We start from the raw sequence: 13832 nt of genomic DNA, 5'->3' as shown, positions 1-13832 counted from the left end.
TTGATTTTAATTCCATCGAAACGTGAAAACCATTTATCCTTTTGGACATAAGTGATAATAAATTACATGTCTTTTTCAAACACCTCATCCGCACCCCATGGTGCATAGGGCACTGCATATAAACGCAGTGTTATCTCAAGATAACTTGATCAATCATCAACACACGAAGGAAGGGTGATCAGCCCTCCGCTTCAGGTATCAGTCCAGGGTAATATTGAATAAATATAAGAGTTAAAAAATCACTTACATTTATTTAACCCCCCCACTGGAAATCGAACCCGAGGACCGCAAGGTGATCGCTCCTGCGCTTCAGGTACCAGTCTAGGGTATTATTAAATAAATACTAAAATGTAAAATCACTAATATTTTCACCCCCCTCCCTCCCCCCGGGAATCGAACCCGGGACCTTCAGCACAGTAGCTAAACAGGCTAACCATTACACCACGGAGGCGGAGTCTTGAAGACTACTTGCATCGAAATGTCCAATGTAATCAAAAATATATATTTTTTAGAGATTAGTTAACTAATGTAAAATAATAATTCAATTTATTTTATGTGTATGTGAGATGTTTGATGTTGAAGTAATGCCTGGTATGGCAAATGGTCTGCGTTATTTTTAACATTATTTTCCTAAATATACATAAATGTATTTTTACCTGATAACATAATATTTAGCTCTCATTATGTTTCACAACCAATTGGTGAAATTTTTGAAGTTTTTCTTTATGGTAATACTTGCAAAAAAATTATAGCCTTTATTTTTAAATTTAAATATATGTAAATCGTTACTACTTTGACTGTAACTCATTAAAAACTTCACATTATCCGTATATTTTAAAAATCCATAAAAATGTAGCTGGTATCTATATAAAAAATATCGAGTGGTTCTTCACTCTTCGTGTCCTAATTTTGAATAGTAAATCACTACATATTTTCAATGTGGCGATTCTATACATGTACATAAATTAATATCGTATACATAATTGTGACACAATTTGAAAAATATTTTTAATTCCCGTGACATCCATGAATTTTTTCATACAAAACTTTTAATAATTCGAAAAAAGGGCGATCCAAATTTGAAATAAAATAGCAAAAAATATTTTGTTAAAACATTTAAAAAAAAGTTTATATTTTTGGAAATTTTATTTTTTAATTAGTTAAATTTCTAATTTCTTTCACTGCTTTTGTTAGTTTTTGTAGAAAAAAATACAGTTTACTTTCTCTACATCGCCGTTTACTCAATTATCTTTATCAATAGTGTGTAAAAAAATGCTGATTTGAAATGTTTTCCTAATTTTGTCACTATATTTCAAATTTAAGTTCAGACCACAAAAAAGGTTTTTTTTCTTCTACTGTTGATTAGAAAACACCTCTTGAGTTTCACAAATTGGCTGTGGAATGTGGTATTTATTTTTAATGAATTTTACGATTAACATAGTATTTTGAAGTGCCTTATTGGAACTTGCATTTTACGAACATTTCAATGAACCATTTTAATTATTGAGCGTTTTACGTACAAATGATTTCAACTTGGGTCCTTCCAAATAAAATTATATTTTCAACGATTTTATTATATTTAGTAATATTATTATTTTATTTTAGTAATAAAAATAATTATAGTTATTCTAGTAAATTTTATAAATAGATATTTCGACTGCCGAATTCAAAATCAACTAAGGGACATTTATTAAAAGCATTGTTATATGTATGAAAAAAAGTAAAGAAAACAAAAAACGAAGAAGTATCCATCTGGTTATATTAGTTGTAAACACTTTGATCAGAATATATTGTTGACTACAACTTCACCTAACAATGGATACATCGTTTTTTATTTTTCTATATTTCTTGTTTTATTTTGTGATGTTTAGAGATTGCTTACTGGTCTATCAGCCCTGTATTTTATTAATTTTCCACCTATTTGAAATTCTCAAGTTCATCATACATGTGTACATACTGTAAAAAAATCTCTGAGTTTTCTGACATGGGCTGATGTAGAGTTTTTAGTTATGATTCTAAATCTTCATATTTATGGTAGTACAATACCGACCATACACCAATTGTATTGTATCATACACCAACAAAAGGCATACTCTTTTATAGGAATGAATATTGTATTTCGAAACTGTTGCAAATCTTTTTTTTTTTTTTTAAACCATTACCGCACCCAATGGTGCATAGGAAACTGCGTCATATAAACGCAGTGTTATCTTGATCGTTTACATACGAAGGAAAGGTGATCAGCCCTCCACTTCAGGTACCAGTCCAGGGTAATATTGAATAAATATTACAGTGAAAAAATCACTTTTATTTATTTTACCCCCCTTGGGAATCGAACCCGGGACCTCCAGAACGGTAGCCGAGCGTGCTGACCATTACACTATGGAGGTGGACAAAGGTGGACGGACGGAGGTGGTTGCAAATCTACAGGCATATAATTTATTTGGAGAGAGAAAACATCTCTTTTGTATGGAAAATAAGTAAGAATTTAGTCAAATAAATTTTCATTCACTATTTAAATCGTTACTATATGTAAAAGCTAAATTATACGGGAGAGCAAATATAAGATATTTAGAATATTTGTGTACCTTAAGAATTCTCAAAATTCACACCTTGAAATTAAATATAAATTTAGATAAATGTTATCTCTGTAACGGTATATAAATACCCATTAATCTTGGTGTCCAAATTACATTTGAAAATACTACCAAATATCAGTTTTGGGCTCAATTTTAGACAATTGGTGAATGGCTATAGCATGATTAAATGATTACTTTATACACTGTATACAGTGTATAAAGTAATCATTTAAACCACCCAATAACAGGTAGTAAGCCGTGAAGGTCTGTTATATTAGCATCTCAATATATTCTTCATCTTTGTTACATCTTAATGTCAATTTAAACATAGACTTTGTTTATTAATCAATAAGAATAATGCCGTAGAGGTTTTTTGCATTTTCCTGAACTCGAATTTGTAAAATGTGTGTTTTGGTATTGGTAATTTGATTAATTTTACTATTCACTCAGCTATGAAAAAAAAATTATCGTAATGGTTTAGATCAGTGATTCCCAAAGTGGTCTATATCGACCCCCAGGGGTCTATGACAACTTGCAAGGGGTCTATGTTTTAATTTGAATTTAAAATATAAATGTATAAAACCTAACATGTGTGGTTTTTAATTTTCACTACACTTCACTAAAAATACGTTTGAAGTTAATGAATTTGATAAAAATCAATATCAGGTAAGGCAAGGGGTCTACAAGATAAAAGAGTTTGGGAACCTCTGGTTTAGATTTAAATGTGTTGATATTTCAAAGATTAATTTCTTATTTTCTATGCTTGTACATATTTGTTACTTGATACATATTACATTTGGTTGTTTAGGTCTCTCCGAATTCCTATGAATTGTTCCCCTATGGGAAACATTGCAAATAGCAAAACCCGAAAGAAAAGAGTTTACTGTTATTTAATAAAGTTTTTAACCTTTGACAAGATTGTAATCTGTTATGATTTCAAAATACAACGTTCAAATGTTAAAATGAGCACTTTAAACATTTCAAAAATAATATTGAATTCCTTTACTTAACACAAACTGTCCCAACAAGACTAGATATCTTTTAGGCTAATGATTGCTCAGTTATTTGCATAAGCACACCTAGACGGAGTATACATAATTAGTACCTAGTTTTATTTGTATAGATCAGTCACTATTTGCCATTTTTATGTAGTATTTATTAAGGTTTCAATGGTGGAATGTCAGTTGTTAACGGTATGCACATATTTTGAAATGACATTTTGATGTTTGTATTTTATTTTCCTAGCATTTGGTGAAATAAACAACTTTTACATTTAAATGGTATTTTTAATTACTTGTTTTCATCTTTCTTAACTGAAATACCTGACTTACTAGGATTGGATCATTCACCTCCATAGGTAGTATGCATGGGGCTCCTGGTCACCACTGATGCTAGTACCTACCTGAGAGCTGTAGCGGAAACAATAGTGTAAACTTTATCTAACCTGGATTTAGAGAAAATTAAGTTGCGACTTAACAAATACTGGGCCTTAAAAGAGAAAGAAAAGGCATAGTTTCAAAATGTAATACAATTTTATTAAACTCGGACATATAATAAGTAACATTGTTTGAAATATTACAGACCCTGAAAATAACATACTTGCAACCGAAATGTGATGGATATTTTGTTTCTTAGATTGGCGACTCTCATCTTGTCTGTCACCGTTGGAGGTAAAAACAAGAAAACAGATGAGATGAACACAAGGTTGGCGCCTGCCTAAAGATGATAGCCTTATCTTACACATGGATCCACAATATCCATCATATTTCGGTCACAATACATATAACTATTAATTGATACCACTAAATTTATTTAATATGTAATACAATTCACACATTGTACTTTGTCCTTTGTATACAAGTGATATTTATTATAATTGAGACTTTGGAAAATACTGACAGGTGATTTCATCTACTATGATGTGAATACTGATTACTTAAAATCTCTATAATGTATAATAGGAGAACACAGACAATTTTTCAAAACATAATTTACTATTGTTTTGGTTTCTGCTCTCTTAACTCTCCCCTTACAATGCTAAAACTCCCGCGCGTTCCGGTGATATGTATTTTGTACACCATATGAAAACGTGGTTTAAAAACGGGAAAAATGTGAATATTCCTAAATGTCGCTTTTATTGACCATAGTTGAAGTTAAATGTAACAATTTTGTAATGTTAGCTCTGGTATTATTAACTGAAAACGAGAAAAATACATCGATTAACTGAAAACGAGAAAAATACATCGCAATTAACTGTGACTGTTGGCGTAGCAAAACGACCATCGCGCAAGACGATCTGCGCGCTACTGGCGTGGTAAACACGTTATGACATGCGTGCGTACTTACAAAGCACGCCACACTCGCACACACAGAAACGTTTGTGTAGTGGTGATTTTAATCCCGATTTTAATCACAAATTATTTATTTCCGTCGCTGAAAATGAATAACTTTATATATTAATACTAATTCATGTAATACATAATTATATTATGAAGGAATACAAAAATTCTGGGCCCGTATCTATTATATTTAATATTGATATTCTCATTTAAAAAGTCGAGTTGTAGTAAATACATATCACCGGGAGGGGAAGGTTAACTGAGTTATGCACTAAATAAAAATAAAACCAATAAATAAATGTTATTAATATAAAATTTTGTATATGAATTACTTAAACAGTAAGAAACTTTGTATGAATTACTTAAACAGTAAGAAACAGAGTATTTGCAATCAAAGAATATTGGTTTCATGGATGCATTTTTTGCAATAATGTATACGTATCTCTAATGTTCTTGCATTCCGTGAATTAATTATATGTGCACAAGGGCGATTATTGGCGGACACTGTTCTTAATAGAGATGCACCGACTAGTTGCCATTGAAAAAAAAATTAAATGGACTTTATTTAGTCAGCTTAAAAACCTTGGACCAGTAAGCCGGACCAATCAGTGCATATCCCCTGCATATTTGCAGGACTACTTAGTCACTTTGCGAATAATGATAGTTGAAATGTGTTCTCCATTGATATAATATGATAATTATATGTAATAATACTAATTTATGTTTTCCCACATAGATGAAATTGATAAATTATCAACTATGATAGTGGTGTCTTTGGCGAAACCTTACTCTAAATGGTGCAATAATTACGAGGAAAATGTACAATGTTAATCATTAAGTAGAAAATAAAACATATCTCCCATAAAAGTTTAAATCTACAATTTAATTAACACACTAAGGACGGGTGTTTTTTACGCCTGCGGAGCGCTGGCGACGAGATTCGATAATTGTGTAAATATAGTTAAGACCTTAACAAAGAGACTGGTACATAATATTCATATTAAAATCATTAAATAATAATTTCTTCTTTTCTGAATTTGAAATGTGGCCAGCGCAGGAGGTAAAAATACCCATCCCGTCCTTCAGCATCAATCGACCGAACGGGTAGAAATACCTGACCCGTCCTTAATGTGTTCAAATAATAGCATTGTTCAGACACACAAAATATGTTATGAATAGTTTGTAATATGTTTAATGAAATATTGACTTAAGTAATTGCTCCCGTAGAAAATAATTGCTTTTTTTCCTTATTTACTTTTATTTTAAGAAAATGCGATAGGAATTTAAAAAAATTATACCGCCCGAGTTTTGGTCAGAGAACACTGAACGAATCTTAGTTCAAATAAAATTAGTTCCAAAGGGATATGGAGGATAATGTTGCATTTGTGCTTATATTTCAAGGACTATACAATATTTTTATAAAAAATTGGACTTGTAGTAATTTTTTTACATACATTCTTGAAGTTTGAATAAATGTGACTCATAAATAAACCACACTCCTAACAAAGATTGTGGTATTCATTATAAGTCAATTTTAACACATTGACCATCAATGTCAACCACCGGTGGCCGACACAAGGCATTTCATTTGCGTCTCGTCAGCCACGGGAGGCTGACACTGACAGTCAATGTGTCAATAATATGTTGCATTTCCAATGAGAAATAAATTCTGAATTCCTCTTAATACTTGTAATTATTACTAAACTACTTTAAAAATATGTTTAGTTTTCTATAGAAAATATTGCTTCGAGAAAGTTGAGCCAGCCGTAAATAATTTGCAGAATAATCTATAATAATACACTTTTGATACATAGTGTAACTTTCAATGTGGTAGAAATTGAAAAGTTAACCTTAACCTAACAAAACATTAAATAAAAAAATAAAAGATTTATTTGATTCGAGATTTAAAACTAAACAGCAAATTCAGAATAGTCATTTATGCATGTAAATGAGAGCATTCTTTTGTTTCAAGCTGTTTTTGTTTTTGTATTTCGGGAAAATAATTAACATACATTCAAAAAACGTAACAATTAAAGTTACCAAGTGATAAAAACAATAAATTTATAATTTACATGATTAATTCATACATATCAAGTTATGTGAAGATCCAATTCCATTGATATCATAAATTTTAATTAACCTACCTAATCACAATTTATTAATTAATTATAACATTTTAATATTTTATTGACAAAAAAGGTCTACCAGTTAGTAGTTCAGTAAATTTTTTTGCTTACCCTTAAAAATAATATAGAAAATAGTTGTTTTTGTGAGCATTCGAGTGAAAATTTGAGCATTTTTGTAAGTCAAAATTTGACTGTTATTAGGTTACATTGTGAAAAATCATTATGATTTATTTCATTTTCTGATTTTTATCACAAAAGTTTGAATTGATTTGAGACCATAGACAAGTTTTTATATTGTTTAACATTTAAGTATTTGACCTCCATAGATAAAAATTATTAAAAAAGTGTGACGTGCGGAGACCTCTACCTATGTTTGTCATAAATAATCCATAGATATTTAAAGATTACACTAGCAGTAAAACTTTGATTATAAAAAATATAAATAATATGAAACAGAAAAAAATAACCATATAACATACACAACATAAGTATGTAAATTTGAGATTATAAACATGAGAAATGACACAAATGAAAAACGGCAAAGTATTTTTTTGATGAGGCAATGTATGTAATGTAATACCAACTAAAAATTATGACAGACAAAAAAATTAAATCATTCTTATCATTATTACTTTTTTATTATGATATTAAAACTAAGAACTATTACTAAAAGTATTCATTGTGTTATCATTTGAATTTAGTATGATTTAATCATTATTATACAAATTATTTTACTTTTTACACATACCTTATAGAATTTTCATTTGAAGTAGAATAGTTATTATAATATGTTAATTATTTGCAATGACTTGTTATCAATTCAAGGTATCATATCCTTTTTTTATTAGCACGTAAATATAAATAAAATCACTGCAGGACAATTTGACTCCATTTTGTTATGGTGTCTATTATAGAAAATATTCAATTATTATTTCTATTATTTTAACCCTCCCTTCCCGGTGTTGTGTACCTTGTACACATTGCTTCTAATAACCATAATATCTCTATAAATATAATAAATACAAGGCTAAGATTTTAGGCATTCCTCCATAACATATTTACGCATTGATTTAAAAAATAATATTAATAATAATCAGAATATATCGGGAACATCGTAGGTATTTTGTGAATATCGGAAACAAATTCGCGTATAAACAGCGCGTGAAGAGGTACGGGAACCGCGACACTGAATTCGCATCTCAATCTTGCATACTTGCACTGTGTAAGCGTGAGGAGCTCAAAGTTCAATGTTCTCTGGCTAGCGGCAGTAGCTTTTGGGCTAACGACTAGAGTGGAACTATGCTTGTTCCGTGAGCGTTGCCAGATGGTTTTTTAATGTTTTCAGCAAATAAATTTAAATTATTATTATTTTTTACTTCATTTATAATTAATTAAGAGAATTAGCTATGAATGTCTGTATTTTTCTGATTTAAAATTGTTATTTTTTTATTGTGTAGTGACTACCCAACACCGGGACACGCGTTTTGCACTGGAAGGGAAAGGTTAAAATATATATTTCTGTATATTAGGTCATAACGTTTCTCAACAATTGACTGAATCTAATTATCTATCCGCCTCCATAGTGAAACGGTTAGCATATTTGGCTACCGTGCTGGATGACCCGGGTTTGATTTCCAGGGAGTTCAAAATAAATACAAGTGTTTTTTTTTCACTCTAATATTTATTCAATGTTAGCCTGGACTGGCACTCGGAGCGCAAGAATGATCACCTTGCCTTCGCATAGTAAATGATCAAATTAACATTTCATTAACTTGATGTAGTGCCCTATGCACCATCGGGGGCGGATAAGGTCAGGAGTAGATATCGGTTGAGAATTTTATACGAACTCTTGAGTACAAGTAAAAATAATACTTGAATCTGATGTGTATGCTGTTACTGTTGTGATATGGTAGAGGGACATTTATTAGATGTAAAAAGTCATCTGGTTCACTAACCAATTGTTATAAATATATCATGAGCATACTGCGGAAAGTGACCCAAATAAATCCGTGTGATTTTGACTAAAGTTCATGAAAAATACGGCAAGGTTTGCTAATTTGATTCCAAAATTATGTCACAAAATTGCTCAAACATTATACTTTAAGGTTTGAAACTTTATTCTGAACAACAATTAAGAAGTAATGAAGTATTGGCAACTCATTTCAAACCTTTTTATGACCTGGTCATTTTTGGCAGTATGCTCACAAAATGTGCATACCAGTGGCACCTGTTGTTTTTATTATGAAAGCTAGAGATACAAAGAAGGTATAATAAAAAATGCATATACAGTCGAACTCGGTTATAACAATATGGAGGGACCGACTGAATTTGCTTGTTATAACCTATTCTCGTTATATCCGAAAAAATCACATGAAGTATGTTATCTGGACTGGTCACATAACACAATATGTCGCAATTAAAACAAAATTCATACAATTCACCCTTTGCACACTTGTCATATTTTTCTATCAAGCCAGCTTTCCTATAAAAATTGGAAAATTGTTTGCTTCTTTGAGTACAAAACCTGTAGCAGTTTCATCGAAATTCCTACGATCACAGTTACTTTTTTTTTATCCATGATGTTCTTTTTAAATGCAGATAAAAATACAATGTTTACACTGAAAATGATAAAAACTTTTTATAAACATTTTTCACGCCATGTTCTATTTCACAAATAATTTCCGCCTTTTCACAAATTGAGAGACACTTTTTATTATTAGTAGATATGCTAGTAATTCGAGGGTTTGTTTTTAACTGACCTACTCTAGAATTGATCTGACATTCCCTCCCTCGTAATGTTTATTATGCAATGTCCATACAAAATATGGAAACTATCGTAAAAATCACCGAAACAAACATGACATTCATAAACTATAAAAAAAGTTGTTTATTGTAATAAAGTAGGTCCCTACAGACATGACAAAGCTTGCAATTTGCAACATGCAATTTAAACCCATGTGCTTGAGACCTTTTTTTAAAATTGTCGGTGACAACACTAATTTACTACGTAGCGTCATAAACGTAATCCGATCCCGGCGGCATCGGCCTTATTGCCCAGTCGGATTTTATTGTTTAAGGTTGAAAATGTTTAAAAACATTCAAATATTCACAACATTTGAAAAAATGACAATATTTTTTTGCTCGCTATAGCCGAGAAGTTGCTCGTTATAACCGTGAATAAATGTATGGAGAAAATCAAAAACCAAAATGTCAACGAATCTTTCCTCGTTATATCCGAGATCTCACTATATCCGTGCTTTTAATAACCGAGCTCGACTGTACTTGTATGTTTCATAAAACATAATTTTTCTCAAAAGCATTTAAATAAAATCATTCGCAGCACAAGTTTCTGCTTTTTATTTTTAATTTAAATAATTAATTATTATTGATCAAAACAAGATTTATAATTCTAGTGAATGTATTTATTTTTTGTGACAGCGGTTGTCACTTTTACAAATTTGTACTTAAATATATCTTTTTTTTACACTGTCTGACAGGCAAAATCCTTGCAAGGCGAAACAGCTAATCATAAATAATGTTTTGATTCACATGTATTGATAATAAAAAGTGATATTTACTTTTTTTTAAATTTGTTGAAAAAACTACTTAATTCATGTATTATGTACAAATCTAGTTGCAAAAAAATGCACATTAAAAATATCTTTTTAAGTCAAAATAGTTAGCATAATCACCAATCCAAAACATCAAGAAAAGAAAAAATTATGAATTCTTTTTATGGTGATAAAAAAACAAGTGTGTAAATAAATGTATACATTCAATAACAATAATAAATTTTTAAATATGAAACAACGAGAAAAGAAAAATTATAAAACAAGTTTCTTTTTATGGTGATAAAAACAAGTATGTAAATAAATGTATGCATTCAATAACAATAACAAAAATCTATGAAACAAAATTATAATTTTATTTAGTGGGTCTCGCTGCTTATTTGCTGTTTCAACAGCAATAATCAGCAGTGACAAGTGCGCAAAAGCACCATGTTTTACAACTGTGTAATAAATAAATAAAAATTGGTATATAAAAATCAAGACAATACAATAAAAACAAAAACTATAGTTGCCTTTACACATACACGCTTTACCATACGAAAAAAAAATGTCACTCTTTACCGAAGGTTAAGAGTGCATCAATTCCTCCTTTTTCCTTGGATCTTCCTCCCTTGTCGTAACATTGCTTTTTTTAGGCAATAATTTAATACCATTGTAATTTTTACACTCTTGTCTAGCTATTCCTTCACATATGGCATTGCTCATTCTCTCGTAAGCCACCTACGTTATACGTATAACGCTAATCATATGGTAAAGCGCTTTTGTGGAAAGGTAGTTCATAGACAATAATGGATAACTATGGTAAAAAAATTATTAGTGCCTGTATTTTTTACAATAAATTTTGCTGAATAGAACGTCAGATAAAAAAAATTGTACATTATATTGATCGGATAAGAATTTGTCAGTAAATGCAAATATCTTTTGCTCAAAATATCAATTTCATTTTGAGATACAAACACAACAAATGTACATTTGATTTGACTTTTGAGTATTCTTGTTATTACTGTAAAATCTATCCTTTTTAACCCGCACCTTTTTTTCAAATATCACATTCAAGGGTGTTGGGGAAAAACTATATATGTATACCACAAATATATTCATTTTTATTACATCAACATTGGCATTGTGCTTATCATTGGCATCGCACGGCGGAAAATCGAATTTATTTTAAATTTAAACAAGTAAATCAAAATAAACCAGGTTGACTAGTTAAAATTAAATAAATAACAAACACAGAACATAAGTGAGGGAATGCCCATAAGATGTATTTTAAAAAAACCTCGCGTTATGAACTTAATTTATTCCGTAAACCTGTTTGCAACATGAACACATATTTTTCCATAAGAAAGTAATGGATCAATCCATTTTGAACCCCAAGAAATGACCTTTATTAGAGTTCTGCAAAAATTCATACTGTTAACTAAATAGAAGTAATTTAACCTGACCAAGAATGAGTTTCTGAGGACAAAACTGTATCTGGGAGTGAGTTTTATTTTTTTTATATGTTTTTTTTTACTTTTTGATGCTATGAGCTATGCATGAGCAACATATTTTCTTGAATAAAAAAAAAATATAACCAAAATTATTAACAATTTATTTCAAGAGTTTTCTTTGATGGTGTCATTACAATGACGTCACACAAACTTTATGTTTGAAGTTTAGTGTTTAAATACAACCACAGATGGCAGTACAAGTGTCATTTTAGAATGAAATGTCATCGGACTTTTATTATAGGTACGGACGTTCATATATTCGTATACTCCTTTGAGGAAAGTTTTGTTTGGATGACTATGTATGGCCATACTCCCGGACAAGTTAAAGTAACAAATGTTTATTTGTTACCGTAAATAAACTCTTTAAATAATATCATGTATAAGAGAAAGCTTCATCCAAAATATTGTTTGGAAGGCGACTGCTCTTTCATGACAATATCAGACACCTAAAGCGGATAATATTTCTTTCTCACTAAAAACTCATACAATATGGTTTGTTTAATTTTTGGAAGCAAAATTTAGACATGGCACTATCATTGAATACATTTTATAGCTTGATGTTTTTCCACAAAACTTTGCACATCACCATTTTGTTGATAAAGCTAGATAAACTAGAAACAGTAACCTCCCGTCACCTGTCTATGAAGTGTCTATATTCTCCATCACCGGCTTTTGTTGCTCATTTGTTTATTTATATATGTAATACATTATCATGATACATATAAAGAAATAATATTATTGTTAAATAATATTACTGTTGTTACTGTTAAATAATATTATAAATAATATTACTGTTGTCAATAATGGGTAGAATTGGTGAATGTTACACGTGTGTAAAGTGATCACTTAAACCAGCCTATGACGGTCGTAAGCCCCGTAAATGCCCAGACTTCCATATTCTTCTTCATCTTTGATGAGATGTCAAAAAATAATATGAAAATAACTCCTGTAATTGGAGATAATCCAGATTTTGTGAACAAGTATTTGGACACACTCAAAATGTTGGAAATAATATTGTTCATAACCCGAGGTTTCACTATATTCATATAACCTGAGATTATATGCCCTCATTCTTTTCAGCTGTCCAAACTTAAAACACAGTAAGTGACATTTTTTAAAAAAAATATTTTTTTGCATTTTTGCTAGTAGAATCTACTTAGTCCAAAAATGCAAAAAAAACTTTTGCAAAAAAAATGTCCCTTAATGTGTTTTAAGTTTGGAGAGCAATTTTGTTCCAAGCTGTTTAAAAAAAAATTAACAAATAATAATATTAACAAGCACATTTTTTAAACTTAGTTATTAAATTTAACAAGTGATAAAAACAATCAATTTGAGATTTACAGGATTAATTCATACATACAACTTATGCAAAGATCCAATTCCACTGACTTCATAAAATTTAAGTAAATTATCTAATTACAATTAAACCTATTCAGTTTTTTTTCTTCAAAAAAACAAAATACAGACTGGAATGATTTGTGTGTTGATTATTAAAAAAAAACTTTTTTTAAAATTAATGAAATTCGTGGTTTTTACTTCTACGTCTCTTTATTCTTTCTATATGGTTTAAAGAAAAAATAAAGTTTTATGCAAAAATTTAAGTAATTTACCTAATCACAATATTAAGTTAACATATTTTTCTGACAACAAAATAAGTAGGTTAGTTAGTTGTTCAGTAAAATTATTTGTTGAAACATAAAAATAATATAGAATATAGTTTCTTGTG

This window comes from Brachycentrus maculatus, unplaced genomic scaffold (genome assembly GCF_059751285.1).
Source record: "Brachycentrus maculatus isolate JH-2025_06_01 unplaced genomic scaffold, ASM5975128v1 h1tg000303l, whole genome shotgun sequence".
NCBI classification, from domain to species: domain Eukaryota; kingdom Metazoa; phylum Arthropoda; class Insecta; order Trichoptera; family Brachycentridae; genus Brachycentrus; species Brachycentrus maculatus.
This window is presented reverse-complemented; position numbering follows the sequence as displayed.